This window comes from Odocoileus virginianus, unplaced genomic scaffold, assembly GCF_023699985.2.
Source record: "Odocoileus virginianus isolate 20LAN1187 ecotype Illinois unplaced genomic scaffold, Ovbor_1.2 Unplaced_Contig_12, whole genome shotgun sequence".
NCBI lineage: Eukaryota > Metazoa > Chordata > Mammalia > Artiodactyla > Cervidae > Odocoileus > Odocoileus virginianus.
Genome location: NW_027224329.1, coordinates 1,030,097 through 1,042,286, shown reverse-complemented (window position 1 = coordinate 1,042,286; position 12,190 = coordinate 1,030,097). Strand labels below are relative to the sequence as shown.

The window sequence follows — 12,190 nt, the reverse complement described above, 5'->3', positions numbered from 1 at the left end:
CACTCTGCCTCACAATGTTTTCTGTGATCCTGGGTAAAACACAGTCACTAAGCTTGTAGTTGGCTAGTTAAGGTCCCTTTTTTCCGTGACTTTTCCTACTTATACCCACCACTCCAGTTGTTAAACTTTATAAAAGCTACTGTCCAGAAAAACAGTAACAGGATTTGGAGGGTGGGGTTCTTTTCATCATAGGGAGAAGATCACTTCAGCTTCCCAGTTTCACTTAATGAATGTTTCTGTAGCCCTACCAGCAATATTTTTGTCCTCCATGGTAATTGATCTCTGGGCCACTTCTACTTGCTTTCAACTGCAAAGCTTATTAGACTATGCTTTTATCCTTAGCTTACAACTGTGTATTTATTTTCAATTTCTGATCCACAGGAACCATTGGCTTGTTTTTCAGTATCATTTTAAAGATATTTTAAGACAACATCTTTCATTGCTGCATTTACAGATGAGAGAATCTAAGATTGACCTGAAAATATCTTAATGAATGAAAACTACTAAACAGACATGCATGTGCCCGTATTATTGACAAAGCTTATAATTTTCTCATGATTGATGAGGTGAAGAGTCTAAGAAATTTATTATTTTGAATAAATTCCAAGTTGCAAATTCTCTGAACACAATAACCATCTACAATTTTTGGTTGTATGTCTATGGAGAGCTGCCTATCTCTTTCTGAATTCTGTACTATTCCTTCATTAAGGACTTACTTTTCATTGAAAGGTAAAAAAACAAAAACTTTATAGATGTAATTAAGTATCTTGACATGGGGAGGTTATCCTAGATTATGCCAATGGTCTCAATGTAATCAGAAGGGTCTTTATAAAGTTAGAATGGAAGATGTGACAACAGAATCTAGAGATTGAAGTGACATGACTGATGTACCATAAGCCAAGGAACCATCATCCTATAGATGATGCAAGAAGCAAGGAAATAGATTCTCCCTTTAAAGCCTTAAAGGCTTGGTTTGGAGAATGAATATCTCTTATCCATACCTTTGTTTTTACTTATAAGATTCATTTTGTTTATGATATCTGACCTCCAAACTATAAAAGAATAAGTGTGTGTTGTTTAAAATTATTAAGTTTGTACTAATTTCTTACAGTGCCAATACATAAAGTTATACTGATGCCATATATTTTCTTCATTCAAAGTCCCACAAATCTATCAATTTACTGCTTGAAATTTAGATACAGGATACACAAAAGGGTACCTCAAGACATATCAAGGGTTGCATACTTAAAGGCCATATTTAATATGATAAATGGCAATCACTACCAAGCTTTAGAGTTGGTAAGACAGCAAAAAGTGATGAAGATGGTGAAAGAGTGAAGAGTGCATACCTCTTAAAGGTTATTACTCAGTTCCAGCCAAATATTGTTATGCATCAATGCAGGCCCAATGTACCAGATCTTATATTTTTCTTATAGAAAAAAAACAAAACATTTTTATGGACTGCTACATGAAATTTCTTGTTTTTAAGTGTGTATAAGTAAATATGGGTTTCCCAGATGGTTCAGTGATAAAGAATCCACCTGCCAATGCAGGAGATGTGGGTTCGATCCCTGGGTCAGGAAGATCCCCTGGAGAAGAAAATGGCAACCCACTCCAGTATTCCTGCCTGGGAAATCCCCATGGACAGAGGAACCTGGCAGGCTATAGCCCATGGGGTTGCAAAAGAGTCAGACACAACTTAGCGTCTCAACAAGTAAATAACAAATTAAAACTTTGTATAGACTAGCACAGTATGGATGAACATATGTAACCAGCTGCTTTGTTTGATTATACTATGGCTAGTCTGCAGTCTCCATACTAGGCCTCTTGAAACAAACTAGTCTATCACCACTTTGCAATCAATTCTCTCCTTCAGTAGATTAAAAATGGGGATGATGTATTTCAATGTTTAATGGTAAAAATAATCTAATTAGTCACATTGTTTTACTATTTTAACATGTGGCTTGTACAAACTTGAGTCAAACTTCTTTTAAAAACCACATCCTTTTGGTTGAATAGAGTGTGCCAGAGAAAACCACATATCCTATGTGACCAAGGAGCCACAGACATTTTAGAAAGGCCACAGAGTATTATGATGCTCCATAGAACACATTCCTGTGAAACTTCAGAACACAAGGAACTGAAGAGTAAGCCTCCTGGAGAGAGACAGGGAGAAAGAGAAGAGCTAATTGGTGATGGCATCACAGCAGGTGTTCTACTCAGGGACTATGATGACACTGCTCATGCATTCAGAGACAACTTCATGTGCTCCTTGGCAAGCTTACACAGATTTGGTTTTTTTGTAAACAAGTCAAGTGTCTACATCTGTGACAAACAGATCTGTGCTTTGAAGAGTACTTCACAGCCTAAAGGGCCCTAGAAACAAAGCCAGAATAAAACTTTGTCGAGTAGGTAGCATTCATTTTGTGCCAAGTGGGCTTAAAAGCTCAGGTGTGGTCAGATGATAGGAAAGATGAAAATGACTCAGAGACATTAACAGAGGAATCTTGGCAGCTATTGAGTTTCATAAACAGAAACTAAGAAATACCTTTGATGACTTAATATTCATCACTGCATAGTTACTCTCTCACAGGGTAGGAAATTGTCAACTGCCAGCCTTGGGAGTCACAGCATGTGCTCTGGTCATCTGCTGACAGTGTCTGAAAGTATGGATATGCTCCATAACTTTCCTTCTTCAAAGTGAAAATTACTGAAAATTACTTCAGTAACTAAGGCTGAAGCATAGAAAGGACTAGTATTTAAAAGAGGAAGTGTTACTTATAGTTGCCAAAGGGAAGGGTTGGGGGAAGGGATAGTCAGGGAGTTTCAGATGGATGTGTACACTGCTATATTTAAAATGGATAACCAACAAGGACCTACTGTATAGAACAGGGAACTCTGCTCAATGTTATGTGGCAGGCTGGATGGGAGGGGAGTTTGGGGGAGAATGGATACATGTATAAGTATGACTGAGTCCCTTCTCTATAACCTGAAACTATCACAACACTGTTTGTTAATCAGCTATACCTCAGTACAGAAAAAAAAGAAGTGTTAATACAACATTGTAAATCCATTATACTTCAATTTAAAAAATAAAGATGAAGTATAACTTTTTCCACTTATTTGGGTAGGGACACATTCACTTGCAATTAATGTTTTTTTCACAATAACTCAAGTTCACAGAAGTAAATCCTTTGTGTCCCCCTGGAACTATTAGCTACAATATTGCTGGAAAGAGGCAAATCCTGGAGGTAAACGATAGGGTCATGGAGACCTTCACTTGTTAACTGTTATTTGTGAATTAGAGACTATGGCTGCATTTAAAAAGTCCTCAGTATATTAAAGAAATGCTCAACCAAAAGTTACATGGTGAGAACATTGATTATGGGATTAATTCTGTCATTTGGCAAATTACATGTAAATCCTATACTACGTGATAGGGGAGAAATTGTTCAAAAACAATAGACATGTTTGCAAATGTAGGCTTTACAAGTCTAGGACAAATAACAATAGGAATAATCATCATGTATTGCTTATAATGTTGAAGCACTTATTAGCAGCACTACATACACAATCACATTTAATCACTAGAGTGGCCCTACAAGACAAGAATCATCATGTCCCTTTTAAAAATATTGAGTTTGACACAATGAATTAGTGATTTACCCCAAATTACACAGTAACTACAAGTAACCTACAAGATCTTCTAGAACTCATACCAAAAAAAAGATGTCCTTTTTATCACAGAGGACTGGAATGCAAAAGTAGGAAGTCTCATGTACCCAACCTGAGCTGGTTATCTGTTTCACCCTAGATAATATACATGTTTCAATGCTGTTCTTTTGAAACATCCCACCCTCGCCTTCTCCCAGAGTCCACAAGTCTGTTCTATACATCTGAGTCTCTTTTTCTGTTTTGCATATAGGGTTATCGTTATCATCTTTCTAAAGGCCTGGTGCACTGGGAAGACCCAGAGGGATTGGGTGGAGAGGGAGGTGGGAGGGGGGACTGGGATGGGGAATACATGTAAATCCATGGCTAATTCATTTCAATGTATAACAAAAACTACTGTAATGATGTAAAGTAATTAGCCTCCAACTAATAAAAATAAAAAAAGGAAAAAAAAAAAAAAGAGAAACCTAGAGTAACAGGCAAATTTGGCCTTGGAGTACAAAAGGAAGCAAGAGTTTTGCCAAAAGAAGGAACTGATCATAGCAAACAACATTTTCAAACAACACAAGAGAAAACTCTACACATGGACCTCACCAGATGGTCAACTGAAAAAAGACTGATTATGTTCTTCGCAGCCAAAGATGGAGAAGCTCTATACAGTCAGCAAAGATAAGAATGGGAGCTAATGTGGCTCTGACCATCAGCTCCTTATTGCAAAATTCAGGCTGAAATTGAAGAAGTAGGAAAGCCATTAAGTCATTCAGGTATGATCTAAATCAAATCTCTTATGATTATACAGTGGAGGTGATGAATAGATTCAAGGGATTAGATCTGGTAGACAGAGGAAGTATGGACAGAGGTTCTTAACACAGTACAAGAGGTGGTGACCAGAAGCACCCCAAAGAAAAAGAAATGCAAGAAGGCAAAGTAGTTGTCTGAGGAGCCTTACAAATAGTTGAGAAAAGAAGAGAAAGGCAAAGGAGAAAGGGAATGATATATCCAACTAAAGGTAGAGTTCCAAAGAATATCAAGGAGAGATAAGAAAGCCTTCTTAAGCAAACAATGTAAAGAAATAGAGGAAAACAATAGAAGGGGAAAGACTAGAGATCTCTTCAAGAAAATTAGAGATACCAAAGGAATATTTCATGTAAAGATGGGCACAATAAAGGACAGTTACATCAAGGACCTAATAGAAGCTGAAAAGATTAAGAAAAGGTGGCAAGAATTCACAGAAGAACTGTACGAAAAAGATCTTCATGACCCAGATAATCATGATGGTGTGATCACTCACCTAGAGCCAGACACTCTGGGGTGTGGAGTCAAGTGGCCCTTGGGAAGCATCACTATGGACAAAGCTAGTGGATGTGATGGAATTCCAGCTGAACTATTTCAAATCCTAAAAGACGATGCTATGAAAGTGCTACATTCAATATAACAGGCTGGAAAACTCAGCAGTGGCCACAGGGTTGGAAAAGGTTAGTTTTCATTCCAATCCCGAAGAAAGGCAATGCCAAAGAATGTTCAAATTACCATATAATTGCACTCATTTCACATGCTAGCAAGATTATGCTCAAAATCCTTCAAGTTAGGCTTCAGCAGTACATGAATCAAGAACTTCCAGATGTACAAGCTGCATTTAGAAAAGGCAGAGGAACCAGAGATCAAATTGCCAATATCCATTGGATCATAGAAAAAATAAGGAAATTCTACAAAAGCATCTACTTCTGCTTCATTGATTACGCTAAAGCCTTTGACTGTGTAGGTCACAACAAACCATAGAATATTCTTAAAGAGATGGGAATACTCGACCATCTTACCTGCCTCCTGAGAAATACAGGACAAGAAGCAACAGTTAGTACTGAACATGAAAAAATGGACTGGTTCCAAATTGGGAGAGGAGTACATCAAGGCTGTATATTGTCACCCTGCTTATTTAACGTATATGCAGAGTACATCATGTGAAATGCTGGGCTGGAGGACTGGATGGAGCACAAGCTGGAATCAAGATTGCTGGGAGAAATATCAACAATCTCAGATATGCAGATGATACCACTTTAATGACAGAAAAAAAGAGGAACTAAAGAACCTGAAAAAATGAAAAATTGAAAAAATGATGATCATGGCATCAGGTCCCATCACTTAATGGCAAATAGATGGGGAGAAAGTAGAAAGTGACAGATTTTATTTTCTTAGGCAACAAAAATCACCTGTAGATGGTGACTGCAGCCATTAAATTAAAAGATGCTTGCTCCTTGGAAGAAAAGCTATGACAAACCTAGACAGCATATTAAAAAGCAGAGACATCACTTTGCCAACAAAGGTCCATCTAGTCAAAGCTATGGTTTTTACAGTAGTCATGTACAGATGTGAGAGTTGGACCATAAAGAAGACTGAGCACCAAAGAACTGATGCTTTCAAACTGTGGTACTGGAGAAGACTCTTGAGAGTCCCTTTGACATGCAAGGAGATCAAACCAGTCAATCCTAAAGGAAATCAATCCTGAATATTCATTGGAAGGACTGATGCTGAAGCTCCAATACTTTGGCTACCTGATGCAAAGAGCCAACTCACTGGAAAATACCCTGATGCTGGTAAAGATTGAGGGCAGGATGAGAAGGGGATGACAGAGGATGAGATGGTTGGATGGCATCACTGACTTAATGGGCATGAGTTTTGAGCAAACTCAGCGAGATAATGCAGGACAGGGAAGCCTGGGCATGCTGCAGTTCATGGGGTCCCAGAGAGTTAGACATGACTTGGTGAGTGAACAACAGAAGCAGCAGCAGCAGAAACAACACAGTTAGTTGCAGAGATTGATTCAAACTGACATTTTTCTGACTACTTAGCCCAATGGATAGAATTTGGTCTTCTCTTTGTTAAAAGGACAAAGTTTTCTTTAATTACTGTATGAAATGTTTGTTAAGTAACTCACTTAGGAAACAAAGATTTGGTTCTTACCAAAATAATTTTCTGTGTTTCATGTTGTCTTTTTATCAGGTCTTTAATTATTTGAGAAACTGAATCTTCTCTGTTTAAAAAATAACAAAACAAAAAAACTACAGTTCCTCTTATAACTATAACTTTGTATTTGCTTAATCATCACTTTGATTAAATGGATAACAATATTTTTTCACAGTAACATATGGTTATGTTTAATCAAGTGCTTTAAACCTTGTGACATTTTAGATAATATCCTAAAACCAAATTCTAAATAAAGTCATTTTGATCTTGAACTAACTTTGTGATTTTCCAGATGTCCCTGGATAATCACAAAAGAATTTTTTCTCTCTCCTTATAAAAAGAGAGTTATTAAACTATTTGAAGCTTATTTTATATGTTAAATGCACAGGAAAGTTTTCAAATAAGAAATGATGCTAAACCTTCTTTAGGTTATATATGATTATAAGTGTATTAACATTGTGCTCCAGGAATTGTAGAAAATTTGTATAAATTTGTCCTTACTGTTCATGTAATCAGTCATAGTTTCAAATATTATCTTAAATGTATATCACAGAAATAGCCAAATTTCCTTGTTAATTACATTATAATTTATCCTCACCAGATCTTTATCCATGGCCATTTTGAACTCTTTTGTTCTTCACAGTTATTGTTTTGTTCTGATGCTTTCCTGAAAATTGTTGCTACAGACAAAAGGACTCATCCTCAAAAAGAATGATGGGAAGAGCTTTGACAAGCTTTGACAGCATTTGGATAGCATTAACATCATCTCACTGAGCTAGTAAAGAACTTCAAGTACCCTAATGGAGAAATTGATTCAGAAACAGCTAACCCAGGATCAAGCAAAACAAAAATTAAGTTGAATTCAAAGAATCAGTGAGGATAATTATAATTTTTATGACCTCTTGTTTAAAACATTATTAACAGTTTGATTTCTAATGTAAAGAATCCCTTTTTCTTAAACTATCTGTAACTTATAGATATTTGGTAAATTATACCTGTGTAAATAGAACTGAATTATTTTCTTCCCACCTGATCCCTTTAGAATGCACACTCTTATTGAATACTCTTATTTTCATAGAAATGTCATTATTTGCATAAATTTAATAAGAAGCTGTTCTCCTTACAACAGGAACACAATTGGAAATGTTTTCCATTTTATTAAGACTTTGACTGGAATGTCAAATTTGAGAATGTGCGTTGAGTCAGATATAACCAGATTGTTTTAAGAAACTAAGGTTTACTTCACAGAGCCAATAAAGTCATTTAAGAAGGAAAAAAAAAAGGCCTGTTACCTGTCTTACAAACTTCACAACCTTACAGTATGCTATGGAAGAACAATTCCTGATGGTCCCAGGAACCTGAGGATATATGGGAGACTTGAGAAGGGAAGGAGTCACACAAATCCACAGGTGGTGCAGGTGAAGTTTGATGATAAGTCCTTGGCTTAACATTCTAGAAATGAGAGATTTTTAAAAGTTCAGTCAGTTATTTCTTATTAAATGTCGTAGCAAAGTGGATTTACAAATGACCTACATGGTCAATTAGTATTCTTGCTGTAGGTGTTTAAATAATCAGGCCAAGTTTAATGATATTGGACCTATTCTGCAAACAAAATAGTCTGATTACCTTTGGTGACCCAGAGGGATGGGATGGGGAGGGATATGGGAGGGGGGTTTGGGATGGGGAACACATGTAAATCCATGGCTGATTCATGTCAGTGTATGGCAAAAACCACTATAATACTGTAAAGTAATTAGCCTCCAACTAATAAAAATAAATGAAAAAAAAGGGCATGATTGTAGAAGAAAAACTATGTTTCAATAGAAAAGTATAGAAAACTAGTGTGCTTAGTCACTCAGTCATGTCTGACTCTGTCACCTCTTAGACTACAGCCCGCCAGGCTCCTCTGTTCATGGGATTCTCCAGTCAAAAATAACAGACTGGGCTGTCATGCCCTTCTCCAGGGGATCTTCCCAACCCAGGGATTAAACCCATGTCTCCTGCATCTCCTGCATTGCAGGCAGATTCTTTACCACTGAGCCCCCAGGCCATAAAAAACTATAGTGTACCCTTATAGATAACAAAATATAGTTCTATTAATTGTCTCTGCGGTTTATTTTCTCTCTGTAAACTGGACTCATTTCTGAATTCTACTTTTTCCCAATATGATCAGGCTTAGTTCAATTCAGTCACTCAGTTGTGTATGACTCTGCAACCCCGTGGACTGCAGCACACCAGGCCTCCCTGTCCATTGCCAACTCTAGGAGTTTACTCAAACTCATGTCCATTGAGTCAGTGATGCCATCCAACCATCTCACCCTCTGTTGTACCCTTCTCCTCCTGCTCTCAATCTTTCCCAGCATCAGGATCTTTTCAAATGAGTCAGCTCTAGGCATCAGGTGGCCAAAGTATTGGAGTTTCAGCTTCAGCATCAGTCCTTCCAATGAATATTCAGGACTGATCTCCTTTAGGATGGACTGGTTGGATCTCCTTGCAGTCCAAGGGACTCTCAAGAGTCTTCTCCAACACCACAGTTCAAAAGCATCAATTCTTTGGTGCTCAGCTTTCTTTATAGTCCAACTCTCACATCCATACATGACTACTGAAAAAACAATAGCTTTGACTAGATAGACCTTTGTTGGCAAAGTAATGTCTCTGCTTTTTAATATGCTGTCTAGGTTGGTCATAACTTTTCTTCCAAGGAGCAAGAATCTTTTAATTTCATGGCTGTAGTCACCATCTGCAGTGATTTTGGAGCCCAAGAAAATAAAGTCTGTCACTGTTTCCACTTTTCTCCCATCTATTTGCCATGAAGTGATGGGACCAGATGCCATGATCTTAGTTTTCTGAATGCTGAGCTTTAAGACAACTTTTTCACTCTCCTCTTTCACTTTCATCAAGAAGCTCTTTAGTTCTTCTTCACTTTCTGCCATAAGGGTGGTGTTACTTGCATATCTGAGTTTTGATCTTTCTCTCGGCAATCTTGATTCCAGCTTGTGCTTCATCCAGCCCAGCATTTCTCATGATGTACTCTGCATAGAAGTTAAATAAGCAGGGTGATAATATACAGTCTTGATGCACTCCTTTCCCTTTCTGGAACCAGTGAGTTGTTCCATGTCCAGTTCTAACTGTTGCTTCCTGACCTGCATACAGGTTTCTCAAGAGGCAGGTCAGGTGGTCTGGTATTCCCATCTCTTTAAGAATTTTCCAGAGTTTGTTGTGGTCCACACAGTCAAAGGCTTTGGTGTAGTCAATAAAGCAGAAGTAGATATTTTTCTGGAACTCTCTTGCTTTTTCGATGATCCAACAGATGTTGGCAATTTGATCTCTGGTTCCTCTGCCTTTTCTAAATCCAGCTTGAACATCTGGAAGTTCACGGTTCACATACTGTTGAAGCCTGGCTTGGAGAATTTTGAGAATTACTTTGCTAGCATGTGAGATGAGTGCAATTGTGCAGTAGTTTAAACATTCTTTGGCATTGCCTTTCTTTGGGATTGGAATGAAAACTGACCTTTTCCAGTCCTGTGGCCACTGCTGAGTTTTCCAATTTTGCTGGCATATTGAGTGCAGCACTTTCACAGCATCATCTTTTAGGATTTGAAAAAGCTCAACTGGAATTCCATCACCTCTACTAGCTTTGTTCATAATGATGCTTCCTAAGGCCCACTTGACTTCACATTCCAGAATGTCTGACTCTAGGTGAGTGATCACACCATCGTGATTATCTGGGTCATGAAGATCTTTTTTGTATAGTTCTTCTCTGTATTCTTGTCACCTCTTAGTATCTTCTGCTCTGTTAGGTCCATACCATTTCTGTCCTGTATTGTGCTCATCTTTGCATGAAATGTTCCCTTGGTATCTCTAATTTTCTTGAAGAGATCTCTAGACTTTCCCATTCTATTGTTTTCCTCTATTTCTTTGCATTGATTAGGCTACAATGCTTCAAATTAATATTTCAAATTTTCTTCCACTCTTCTGACCTGATGTGAGTTAAAACTAAAACTACTTTTTCCCCCAAGCCCTGGTAGCTGAAGCTGGATGACTTGATATAAACTTCAGAGAAATCACTACAACACCTAAGTATGGAAACCTTCATACATGCTGCTGTAACAAGCCACTCAGGAAGTTCGCTAGAACACTGTTATTAGCATCAAAGACATTCAAATGGGCAAAAATGCTTTGACTTCAAATCTAGAAATCTTCTCAACTTTTTTCAGATTCAGATACAAGTTTCCAACTATTAACTTTTTCTTCTTTTCCATAGAAACATGTCTTATTAAGTACATGATTGCTCACACCATATAGATGCCTAACTTTGGTGGCAGTGTACCTGTAAAATCTCCTGAAATCAGACTCAACTGTTTAACTGATCTCACATGTTCCTAGGAAAGATAAACTAGTTCAGTGATACACAGAAAAATCTACCAACTCACCTTCTGGACTGTGAAACTTCTTAAGGAGGTTTCAAAGGTAGGAAATGTAAGGGTGGCAAAATATACCACCCCAGAACATGTCTCTTTAGCATAAGGATCATGGTAAGGAGAATATTTTGAGAAACAACAGATACAGCAGAAGCTCTAAAAACAGATTATAATTCATTCTTTGTAAGGGAAATGAACAATTATAAAAATAAGTCTCCACATGTAAAGGTATTGACCTCTCTGTGCTTGGGAGAGAGATGAACAACTAAATCACAAGACATTCTTCTCAATGGACAAGAAACTGATTTAAATCTGTATAACAAGCTTTCTTTTTGCTTATCAGTTTTCTTGTTCATTCTATAATTTGCACCCCAACAACCAAAAATAGCTTAAGATATTTAAACCTGAATTCTAAGCCATTTCTTACACAGTTTATCACTTTACCCTGGGTTTCTGCCAAGTACACATGAGATATACATATTTAAAAACTTGTTTACATGTAAATCCATGGCTAATTCATTTCAATGTATGACAAAAACCACTGCAATGTTGTAAAGTAATTAGCTTCCAACTAATAAAAATAAATGGAAAAAAAAACTTGTTTATTTTAAATCTGTTTAAGTAAATAAACAGTTTCATTTAAAGGAATATTAAAAATGAAATATTTTAGAATAAATTTAAGGAAAAAAGCATAATACTTATAGAATAGAATCTATAAAATATAGTTGAAATATATTAAAGAAGACTTAACTAAATGGAAAGAAACAGTATGTAACAATTAGAAAATTTAGTATTGTTATTATGGAAATACTCTCCTAAATGGTGCCACAGATTCAATGTACCCTCAATCAATATCACAACTGGATTTTTTAAAATATAATTTTTAAAGGTTACACTCCATTTACAGTTATTATAAAACATTGGCTATATTCCCTATGTTGTACATCAGTGCAGCCTATCTTACACTTAATAGTTTGTACCTCCCACATTACCTCGCCACTATAATGCCGCTCCACCACCCTCTGGTAGCCATGAGTTTGTTCTCTATATCTAAGATTCAGATTCTTTTATGTCATATTCACTAGTTTGTTAGATCTTTTAGATAACATATAGTGTTTTTCTCCGTCTAACTTATT

General features: G+C 36.8%; 1 long non-coding RNA gene across 2 annotated transcripts in view; it reads right to left on the bottom strand.

Moving 5' to 3' along the window:
* The window catches only part of LOC139033972 (uncharacterized), a 623,512-nt gene that overhangs the window by 126,618 nt on the left and 484,704 nt on the right, over positions 1–12,190 (bottom strand). For both annotated transcript variants that reach the window (XR_011486448.1, XR_011486447.1), the window contains one exon: positions 7,926–8,085. This is a non-coding gene — a long non-coding RNA (uncharacterized lncRNA). The remainder of the gene's footprint in view (positions 1–7,925; positions 8,086–12,190) is intronic.